The sequence below is a fragment of the Camellia sinensis genome, chromosome 11 (genome assembly GCF_055761805.1).
Source record: "Camellia sinensis isolate YWXY chromosome 11, ASM5576180v1, whole genome shotgun sequence".
In the NCBI taxonomy this organism is placed as follows: domain Eukaryota; kingdom Viridiplantae; phylum Streptophyta; class Magnoliopsida; order Ericales; family Theaceae; genus Camellia; species Camellia sinensis.
In genome coordinates, this window is record NC_138971.1 from 80,487,735 (window position 1) to 80,500,046 (window position 12,312).

Consider the following 12,312-nt stretch of genomic DNA (forward strand, 5'->3'; position numbering starts at 1 on the left):
GTCCACTAATTCATCGATATGCAGCAGAGGAAAGTCGTCCTTCGGACTGGCTTTGTTTGAATCCCTGAAGTCCACACAAACTCGAATTTTGCCGTCTGTAGACGTCCCCGAACGTCCCGGGAGGGAAATCCCGTTTTGTTCGTTGGGCTCACTACAGTTCGGACTCAAAAGTCACGGTCCTGCATCTAATCTCGCAGAGTGCAATGGAAGACTGATGAATCATCAAAGAGTCCAAATCTGGCAAATCGTTTTGGAAAACTAATTTTTAGAAAGAAGTGCCAAACATGGAATGCTTTGCCAGATACAGAGTCACCACCTAAATATTTTATTTTGGGGGAATTTAGGAAACCCTGACTCGTGCCGAAGGCCACATGTCTGTCATCACCAAAGTTGCCTCGGCTCGGGAACTTGGGTACGATTGGGGAAGGTCACTTCATGAGCACCCTCGCTCGCCCGATCAAAGATCGGCCTCTACTAACCATGATATCGAGTTTTGAAAACATTAAGCATTCTTATTCCTGTTATTAGCTTAGATTTACTACGTGATGCGCACTGCATACAAGTATAGGCTGGATCGCCTGAATTGGAACAACATATCTCATGTTTGTTTATTTTGAAAATGGTTTGATGGTGCTACCCACAAGTAGGCTAAGACGTGGATTTGCCACCCTTGGGTGGGCTTAGAAAACGTGATGGTTTGCCACTCTCAAGTGGGCTTAAAACTCACAGTCAATGCATTATTCCAATTCAGATAATCCAACCTTCACCCACAGGCATTCAGGCAGGTATATCACATAAGCACATAGCCTCATGGTAAGCATGCTATCATGGCAGTCACTCACACACATGCTAGGATGCTAAAGCATAAACACTTACCGAGTACTCCAAGCCAAAACATAAGCTATGTTAGAAATCCATGCATGATCCTAACTATGTTGAAATGCCCAATGCAACACATGCAGGAATGCAACTACAATAGGCTTGGCTATTCTAAAGATGGCATGTGAAATGCTACAACTAACAAGTATTCAACTCGGAATTGAAATACAATGCAGTTAGTATAATGCGCCGAGCCCGGTGCATGCAAGACAGATGAATGAATGCAAACATGCTATCATAAGTATGCTAATTGAAACATGCCCTAAACTAACCATCATAAGCTGGTAAATAAAAGGGAGAAAGACGTGGGGTTGGAAGACATACATCACACACATGCTCACTTATTACAACATTGGCCCTCTCTTGGAGGGTCTGAAAGAATATTACACAATCAAAATAGATAACGAATTATTGCACAATACTAATTACTTAACAAATGAATTAGGTAAGCAAAGTAAACTAGCATGCTATGCTACGTGCAATGAATGCAAACATGATGAAGGATGCATGCATACGCGGGTCGCCTTGTCGGGAAATTGCATCGCGACGCCTCGCCTCGCCTTTGTTTCCAATTGATTTCAAAAACTTGCACAAATCTCCAGAAGGCTTAAACTCCACCTTGGGAAGGCCACCGACCAGTTATTAGCATGGGAGACCACCTGTCGACCACCCTTTGTGGTGGAGACTAAAAAGGGTGGTCGGCCTGCCAGAAAATCTGGTCGGCCAACCAGTTTCCACCTCTGGTTTCTAGTTTTTTTGCAACAAAGGCAAGAGAGAGAAAAGGTAATGTATTTTCAACAAATGTGTGCATGACCACTCTCCCTATCATTGCACATGCTCTAGGGAGTGTAGTTCTCGATCCTCGTGCCACCAATCACGCATCTCGATGCATGATGGTCGAGAAGTCAAATTGCACGGCTCGTTGTGAAATGAATGCACATATAAGCAAGTAAAGCCAACAACTTTATCATGGACAGTGAAGAGTGTCAGCCACCGAGAATCGAGGCGCGTTTCGTCACTTGGAGTACGAAACGTCCCTCGTTTCCGGTGTTCAGACTAAACCCTACTCCAAACACAAAGCAATGAGATGGAATACACAATGCGACTAACATGCAACCTACCATACGCAATGCTTTGGGCTAAAATGGCATACACAATGCACGTGACATAACATGGCATACACAATGCACTTACGAAGACTATCATGCGCACATGAACGAAATGGCGTATACAAATGCAAGATGGACTTACACCAATATGAGTGGACCTCAGCCACACTCACATCAGTGGCCATTTGATGGAAATGAGATGACCGAAATACATGCAAACATGCACGGATGCAAAGGACCGATCCTAAGGCACAACATGCAACTCTAACTAAGCATGGAAAAGGATGAAGTATGGCATGCAAACACACATTTTCCAGCTCTGAAACATAATGTACAATGGTCCTGAATCATGCAAATATGTCACACAATGTATGCAAGATGGCTCGAATATAGAAACTAGTGAAGCAGGTTACACTAGAGGTACACAAAGCAATGTATAAATGGAAAAACCAGCCCCAAATAGACCCTAGGCAGGTCTGAAAGAGTGGGAAAATGGCCCAAAATGATGGTTCAAAGTGCATGGAAATGAAGCTCATTCAATGGTCCGAAAACTAGGCATTCATGCTCAACTCCCAAGCAGACTTAAAGAGGAGAAAACATGAGGATATGGCATTCACGTAGGCTCTAAAATATGATGCAAAATGACCCCAAAGCATGAAAACACCTCAGTATATGCATGCAATAGACCTCAAATCTCAAAGCTAGGCAAGTGTATTGAACTACAAGCATGCAAAACAGGCGTCATTCGACCATGAGACCCAAAAAATAGAGCTAGGACAGTCCAAAATAAGCACAAAATCAGTTTAAGGCAAGGCCAAAAAGTGCTAAAATCAAGGGTCAACAAAGCATGCAAAATAAGCTAGTGAACCATGATTTGCACTACAACTATATGAAGCACATGAGAGCTCACCAAACCAGCCAAAAACTAAAGTATGACATGCTAAAATATGACCTAAAACCCACTGAAACTCAGTCAACACATGTTAGAATGAAGTGTTCCTTTGAAAGGCCAATGAGAGGGTTGTTCTACACATGTATGATGGACACACAAAATGGCAAAACTACCTCTAGACAGAGGTTGTAAGGGCCCTAAAACTCACTGAAAAGGGCCTGAAATGAGTCTAGGAAGCATGCAAGTAAAGGCCCCTTTGGAAGGTCTTGAAGAGGATTACTCTACACATGCATAATAGACATTCAACATGGCAAGAACAACTCTAGAGTGTGTAGATCGCTTTTTGACGTGGCAACTAGGACTGTGGGAAGAGAGCCGGCGGAGAGCTCCGGTGAAGTTTGTTCCGGTGTACGAAGATCAGAGGGCAAAAATATCAAAGCTAAGGTGTCTGAACAGAAGGGTTAGCAAAGGTAACAAATCCTGTAGAAGTGTTCGTATAAAAGATTTGGAGTTTTTTATAAAAAATGGAAAGAATAGGAAGCAGCCATTACCGGACCCCCCTTGCGTACCGGAGGTCAAGGACACTGGCGGCCAGTGGATATAGGCGTAGTTACCGTAGTCATGCACCTTTTAAGACCCAGTATGTTCGCAGATGGTACGTTCAGAATATTCCCCGATTTATTAAGAAGACTAAGAGGGGAGTAAGGAAATTACAGCTATACGATGAACAATTAAGGGACGTTAAGTTTGATAATAAAGGAGTGGCGAGATTACTTAATGGTATTGAGTTGGGTAATAAGAGATCTGACCGTCAATCAGACAAGATCGTGGTTAACGGTATGAAATTCATTGGTAATGTTCAATTGGGACAGGATGCTAAGGACAAAGCTGTGGTCCACCACGTGTTGTTTTTTGTCATCAGTGATAATAGTCCGTCAGATTCCGTCCTTACACCTGACAAGATATTTATTGGAGTTGGCTAGGGTAATCCTGAGTCTGGATTGTTGATCCCGACCAGTCCGACCGTTTTCAGATGCTAAAGAAAATGAGATTCAAGCTCGTTGGTGGCAAGGACAATGAGTACGTTCATCACGGGATAGAAGTTGTAGACCGGTTCATCCCAGTTGATGTTTGCACGGACTACAAAGATACACTGTTGGGAAATGTTGGAAGCATTCAAAAGGGTGCCATATATTTAGTGGTTGCTACTGTTAGTGGAAAGCAATGCAAAATTACTTTAAGGAGTCAAATGTACTTTAAAACTGTTTAGAATTGTAATTTGATGTATTTTTATTTTTAATGTTCAGGTCAATGGAGGTGGACGATATAAAAACTGGGGTTGTTGAAGGTGTTTGTATCTTAACCTCAATGAAAAAAATAAATTAAGAGCAGGTAAGGTGCGCAAGAAAGCGCAATGCAAGTTCAAAGCAAAAGATACAAGCATTTTTTATTTTTTTTTCAAGATGAGAGTATGTAATGAAATGCACAGGATAATGCGATGCACATGAAAGCGCAAGTGCACAAGATAGTGCGATGCGCAAGAAGCGCGAGTGCACAAGACAGTGCGAATGCACAAGATAGTGCGATGCGCTAAACAGCGCGATGCGTTAGACAATGCGAGTGCACAAGACAGTGCGAATGCACAAGATAGTGCGATGCGCTAAACAGCACGATGCGTTAGACAACGCAAGTGCACAAGACAGTGCGATTGAGGTGTGCAAAATAGCACGAATGAATGTAATGCACAGGACAGTGCGATGCGCAAAATAGCGCGAATGTAAACTGCACAAAACAGTGCGATTGAGGTGCACAAAATAGAGCGAATGGTAAACTGCACAAAATAGTGCGATACGTAAAATAGCGCAAATGTAAATTGCACAAAACAGTGCAATGCGCAAAATAACGAGAATGTAAACTGCACAAAACTGTGCGATACGCTAAATAGCGCGAGTGATTTGAAATGCACTAGCAGTGCAATACGCTAAACAACGCGAGTGATTTGAAATGCACTAAACAATGCGATATGCTAAGCAGCGCGAGTGATTTGAAATGCACTAAACAGTGCGATACGCTAAACAGCGCGAGTGATTTGAAATGCACTAAGCAGTGCAATATGCTAAACAGTGCGAGTGATATGCAATGCACAAGATAGTGTGAGTGAGATACAACCATAAGATGCACAAGACAGTGCTAGTGAGATACAAAGTGCAAGTGCACAAGACAGTGCGATAAAATGCATCTCTATGCAAGTATGGGGGCATTTTCTACGCAACAGATATGAGCATTTTCTATGCAAGTATGGAAGCACATTCTATGCAATATTGAAAGCATATTCTATGTATGAGACAAGCAAAGCATATTCTATGTGGAATCGAAAGCAAGCATATTCTATGCATGAATCATAACGATGCGCGGCACGCATGCAACAACGGTGTATATGAAAGTTCACATTCTATGCAATAGAGGAGGATCAAATATGTGCTCTGGTGCTCCGATTTGCCTCTTAGAGGACTTCGCAACACACTCAGCTCAAAAAGGGCACACCCTGTTCATATTGGCGAGAGATAACATCTGCATGTGAAACCCTCAGGTGCTGCTTGGACTGCCATTTTGACTTGACAGGCTTACACTTGGGGTAGAGATACACTCATACTCCAGAGAAACGGCGAGGCATGAGAAGGTGCATATGGAATGCAATCTCGGAATTTTCTGAAGGTGAAACATGCTAAGATGCTCCAAATTTTCCCTCTTGTCTTTTGCTTTGCAGTCCAGACCCTAAATAGCTTCAGATAGGTCCTTGTTTTACTATTCTGACATATTTTGGGTTGAACCCTGCGGCTTTATGAAAGAACCAATCCTGTTTTGCACAAATGTGGAGAATGACACGGCACTCTGAGCACAAAACGATTTTTGAAATTGAAATGAGAAAAGGGTTCTCAACCGGGTATTGAGCCTACAACTGACCACAGCCAAAACGACTCAACAATGGAAAACAAAGGTAGAACAACCTAAACACAACTCAACAAAGGAAAAACAGGATAAAATGACTTAAACATCTGTTGACACTCAAATGACTCAAAACAAGAATCGAGACAAACAAAAACGCATAAACACAACACTCAGCTGTGTTACAAAGGCAAGAGACCTCTCGGTGCACGAGGAGCCAATTTCTCCGGGTATTGTTTCCAACCATTTATTATTTGTGATTCTCACATCACTCGGCCCTCAGGCTCGGCTTTTCTCACAAAACCTTTTTTCTCACTTTTTCTCTCAGCACACATCTCTCTATTCTTTAATCTCTCATTTTTTATCCCTCCCCTGAGTGGTTGATGGATAAACAAAAGGTAGCGGGGTCTTGCCCCTAGCACTCAACTAGATTCTTCTTTTTCTGCGCACAGCTAGTGAGTTCCTCCCGCATAGGGGTTGTGCTGCAACTGAGCATGTAGCGAATCTGCAGCTGACATCGGCTGTCGATGCTCTGCCAGGGAGTTTGGACGTGGTTAGATCTGTCCAGATGAGGGACTGGAAAATCTTGGTCCATTTCAATTCATGCTTTGTACATGGCCTGATACCTCGTTGCTTGGAGGATGAGAGAGCTTTCAACCCTTTGTTGTTAGCTTCAGTTGTGCCCTTTTCTATTAGGTAGAGTGCCCTTTCTGGCAAGTAGAGTGTCCTTTTCGGCAAGTAGAGTGCCCTTTTCTGGCAAGTATGTTGGCAATAGGGGAAAGACAGGAAGCCTGACTCAACTATGCCCCTAATTTATCATGGTCTAGCTTTTAGAAAAAAATGGAATAATTTTCGAGAGAATTAGTCAACCTCAGTAAAAATTTTCAAAAACTATTTTTGCAAACGGCCACTGTTCAACGAGCACAGAACCTACTCTTGAGATGCACGACCTTGGACCCATAAACAATGGAAAATTGCCCCTTGTTTGAACGGCATTGCATGGCAACTGAAATTTGCCCCTACTCTGAATAGCACCGCAGCACATTGTACGGCAACGGAAAGTTGCCCCTTGTTTGAATGGCACCGCAACGCATCGTAATCAGTCTTCAGAGTGACGATCACAACCGAACTCTCGGATACAGAGAAGACAAAGATGACCAAAACCATCACATGGACACAATCGAATTTGAAGTGTTTTACGGCTGGACTTCAAAATGAAGTTGCCTACGTATCCCAAAGATGGGAATCAAGCCTTGCGTAGTTCGGGGTTAAGGTACACTCGGGTATTAACCACTCCTTTTGCGCTCTAACTTTTGCCAAGGCCTCCCTTTCTGGGTTTTCAACCTTGCGAGCTTTGTTCTTCTTTTCTTTTCAATTCTATTCATTTATTTTCTTCTTCTTTTTTCTTCTTTTCTTTTTTTTCTTTTCATTCTTTGCATTTTTTCTTTCTTTTCTTTCTTCTCTTTTTTTTTTTTCATTCTTTTCTTTGCTCTAACTTTTTCCTGGGTCGCCCTTCTGGGCTTTCGGCCCAGCGAGCCTCTCAAGGGTAAAAGTGAAGCTTTGTCCATGTCAAATGGTTTTGAGATCCTGAAGTCATCTGAATCCAGGAGAATGGCTATTGTTCGCTGATGATGTAAGAGTCCATCTAATGGGGCCGAAATTGCCCCTAGTATTGTGGATAGGAACTCAGTTGTCCTTCAGCACAAACTTTCTGCTTTCCTCCCTTCTGGGATTTGGCATTCTTGCCAGTCTTCATTGATTTGCAAGATGATCCATCTTCGGCTCTTCGAGGACATCTGACATTTTTCTGCCCCTAGGTCGAGGGCTGCATTGAATCTGGCCACACAGGCCTCGCATTGCGGTTGACCGTTGAACATTCTGAGTTAAGGTTCAAGGTCTGAAAGCAAAGGGGGGTCGAGTCTCGAGGATGAGAGTGATCCTAAGCCGCACAATCTCAAGAGCGATTCCACACAGGTCTTCGCAAGATTGCACAAAATATTTTTTGAAATCTTTTAAGGAAGCGACTAATCGCTCGCGCGGAAGACAATGTAGAACCAATCTGGATCAAGCCAGGATCCTTCTCAGTACTCTCATTAACAAACATGATTTCATTCATTAAGGGCTTAGCATGCCTCTCTTTCTCTCAATTGATCAAATTTTGCAAATCCCGAGGAATTCTTTTCTCTTCGTTTTCATTACAGTGACAAAAACACATCCTCCGCGCCATGCTCAATCTCTAAAACTGGCATAGAAACCTCTGGTGGAGGATGGATTCAAGAATTCCCCAAAATGATTGCCACCCCCTTCCCGTGGGGGTACTTCAACATTTGGTGGAGGGTGGAAGAGACAGCCTTCACCTAGTGTAGCCACAGTCGCCCCAGGAGTAGGTTGATGGTTACCGGGACACCCAAGACATGAAAGCCTATATCCTGTTGCCCTGGACCAACCTGAGTCCAAATCTGTACAGCCCCCATAACCTCTTGGCTGGTATTATCGTAGGCCCGTATCACCCGGGCACTAGGCACAAAATCCGCTAGCTTCAACCCGATAGCATATGCCGTCCTTGATGGACACACGTTGATAACAGATCTTGTGTCAACAAGGACCACCGGTATCCATTTCTCTCTACATTTGACAGAGATGTAGAGTGGTTTGTTATGGTTTGATTCCTTAGGCGGCAGTTCCTTGTTAGTGAAGGTCAACGTCAGGGAAACCCCTCCCGGAAAAACCACCCCTACCTACTGCTGGTATCGATTGAAAGCTTGGCCCGGTCCATGGCTGTAAGGACGGCCTGCCTATGAACTATTGAGGCCATAAGCAGTCCCCAGATGGAGATGTCTGCTTGGATTTTCTAACGCTGTTTCAGCACAACCTCCTCCTCGAGTAGTTTTTCCTTCTGTCCTTCTTTGTCCTTTCCGAACGCCTCTGGTTGATCCAAGTGTGGGGGCTTGAAATACCGCCCACTCTTGGTCATATGGTCAACCTCCTCAACATATCAGGTATCATCCGGTTGGTTCCGTCCCCAATATTCGTCGGTGTGGGCAAGACGTAAGTCGTCGTCTTCCCACCACATCCCGTCGACAACTGACTGACAACTGTCCGGTTCCGTTGCAACTGTTTCTGTGTGCACAACACGTTTCGTCCCTGCAGGGGCTTTGGCCTTCCTAGCCCTCTCAAGATCTTTGATCTTTTCCTACTCAAACTGCTTCAGTGCAGCCTGTTGGTCAGTATCTTCTGTACTCAAACTGCCCGGATCCCGAGCAAAATTCTTGACACTAGTGCCCTCCCGCGATTTCTTCTGATTCTCGGCCATTCCGGCCACTATTGCTATCCCAGCTTCTGATTGCCCCTGTTCTGGTTGAAGTTCTTAAACAACATCCGGGTGGTCACTGAGCCACCTAGTATTCTCTGTGGATCCATCCAACTCGAACCAGTTGATGTCCACATCCCTTGAGTCCTGCTCTTCAAAGAACTGCAGATTTGCAATGTCCTCTTCCAGCTCTGCTAGGTCATCTAGCCCCTGACTAGGTCCATCATCTCGAACCACACAGATCTCTACCTCAACTGGTAACTCTACCCTCAGCTTAAACTGATTTGTTGATGTGATATAGCAACTCGGGTTGTACGTAAAGCTCTCAGACCCCTCAGGCTCTGAATCATCATTCCTATCTTCCTCCAAAGTCAAGCCAATTCTATCTTCAATAGTCATCAACACCGGTTCAGGTTGGGTTTGGGAGGTACTCAACACGCACAAGTCCGTGCTGTCCGGAATGAACACCTCGGGCTTGGGTAGGTGCGAGGGTGTGATATATATGCTAGGGTCGTATGAAACAATCCCAGTTTGGATCACGTTGATGCGTTTAGGTAGTGGAGCTTGGTTATGTGGTGGGAGAGGGTTGGTTGTGACATTTGGTTTTTTTGGAGGTGCGATCACCCTATTGTCAAGGAGATCCTGGATCTCGTGACACAGTCTGAAGCACTAGTCGGTGTCGTGACCATGTTGTTGGTGAAAGGCACAGTATTTGGCTGGGTTATGGGAAGCAGGAAGTTTGTCTGGTAATGGCTGCGGCTCCAGCGGCTTAAAATGCCCTTTCTTGATCAGAACCCCCAGAGCTTTGGACAGGGGCATGTATAGTGGAGTGAAGGTTCTCTGGCCTCGGGGTGGACATCTAGCTGTCTGTGAGCTGGTACCGGATGCATCGGTGAATGGTGTGGCTGTAAGTATTTTTGGAGGGGTGGTGGTGACCATGCCCACATCTGAAGTTCTGGCAGCTGCAACATTATTCGTGCCTGCATTTGTACTGCGGGAAAATGCCTTCTTAGGCTGCTTTTTCTCGTGGTCAATCAGATCCTGCTTCATGGCGTCGTCGATCTGTACCCCAATCTCGTGTAAATCCACAAAGGTGGAAAGGGGTAAGACGATCATCTTTTGCATCAACTTAGGTTGGAGGTTGCGCACAACCATCCGTATCTAATCCTTGTCGACCGACCTGATGGTCATCATGGAAGCTTTGGCTCTCCAACGGGTTACAAATTCAAAGAAGCTCTCTTTCGGCTCCTATCTAGTTGTCTCGAGATCACGAGTTGTGATCTCGATTTGCGTGTTGTAGAAGTATCGACCTACAAAGGCCTCAGCCATTTCTTTCCAAATTCTCTTAATGGAGTCCTCCAGCTTTGCATAACAAATAGTCGCAACACCCGACAGGGTCCGGTCGAAGAGGGAAAGCTTTTACAATCTAGAGAGGCCCATCGGCCTTAGGATATTTGAGAACAGCCGCAGGTGTACCATGGGATCCCTAGAATCGTCAAATCGGTCTATATCTGGCATCTTGAACCGGTCCAGCAGAGTCACCGCCGAATCGGTGTATCCATCCTCTATGTCCGGTATGGAGTTAAGGCCTTGAGCCTTCTTGAACAGCTTTTGAAGTTTGCTCACTTTTAGCGCTGTCGGATCCACCTCGAACTCAAATGGTGTGTCCAATAGGTTAGTCGGTGCTTTGGACAGCTGAGGTAGGATTGGGGATCGAACTGGCCCTGTTAGGACGTCCGTATTTTCCTGGACGTTTGTAGTCTCCCCAGCTGTTGGAACCCTAGGTAGGGGAGGAGGTGGGTGCGAAGCAGATGCTCCGGCTTGCTGTGGTTGTGGTTGTTACTGTTGCTAAAGTCTGGCAATCAGTTCTATCTGTTGAGCCACAACCTCTGCCTATCGCGTGGCAAACTCTTCCTTGCGGGCAACATCCCGCTGCATGGCTTGCATAGTCTCTTGGAGCTGACGCATCATGTCCTCCATACTTTCCATAAGGTGCTAGTCTAACTGAACAACAAGTATATCTCTTTCTTCGGTAGAAACTGAAACCTCAGCCTGACTACTCAATGGTGGGGTGGATAAGGACCACTGATCCGGCAACCGCTGTACTGATGCACTGCGCCTAACTGACCTCCGTCTGATAACCGGGGGTAATGAAAGAAACACCGGTTGTCTGTCTATCAGATCCTTGGATCGGTGAAGTCTTCGACCTCTAACCCAAAGTGCTTGGGGAATATCTGCCTGGTCAGAAGTAATTGTGCTAAACAACCTTACAAAAAGATAAAATAAAGCATAATAAGGAAACAAACAACCAGAAAAAAAAAATGGTCTGCATAACGACTTAAATAAAGACAACACATAGTTGGCATTTGTAAGCTGAATACATTGTTCTCAACTCTGATCACTGTTCCCAAATCAGTGCCCCAGATCTGATACCCTTAGGTAAAACTGATCCTTTCAAATACTGATGCCCGCAGGCCTCATACCCAGACTTGCAAACTTATACGTGCATTCCTGTAGAGGCACACTCTAAAAGCACATAGCACGCCAGTACGAGCCAAAACACCCCTATGGAGGGGTAGGGTTTCCCTGTCCTATCTTGTCAGGAGCTAGGGTTTCACTACGCACGCAACGGTTTCAAACAACTTACAATCGGGTAAGCAACCTGTCCTAACTTGGAATGGTCACTATGGATTCCGATATGCACTAGGTCGAATGGTCAAAAAGGGTGCCTCGGTAAAAACTGAGGTTTGTGTTCTCATCGTAGCAAAGCCCGTAACCGATCTGCCTTATGGCATGCAGCCTCCGACACACCGTTCAGGAATAACAGATGGCAAACACGGTGTCCTAGGCGCACCAATGCAAATGCAATGCAAAGAAACACATAAGTACAGTCAAAATAAGATATCATGAGTTTGAGTCAAGTTCTCTAAATCTCCAGTAGAGTTGCCAGAAACTGTAGACCACCCGGAACTTCGCTCCGCACACGAGGGCACGAATCGTTGTTCTTAGCTATTATAGTTTGGACTCGTGTCACGGTTTTGAATCTAGTCTCACAAAGTGCAATGTAAGACTGATAAATCACCAAAGAGTCCAAATCCGGCAAATCGTTTTGGAAAATTGATTTTAATCAAGAAGTGCCAAACATGGACTGCTTTGCCAGATTTTAGAGTCGCCAC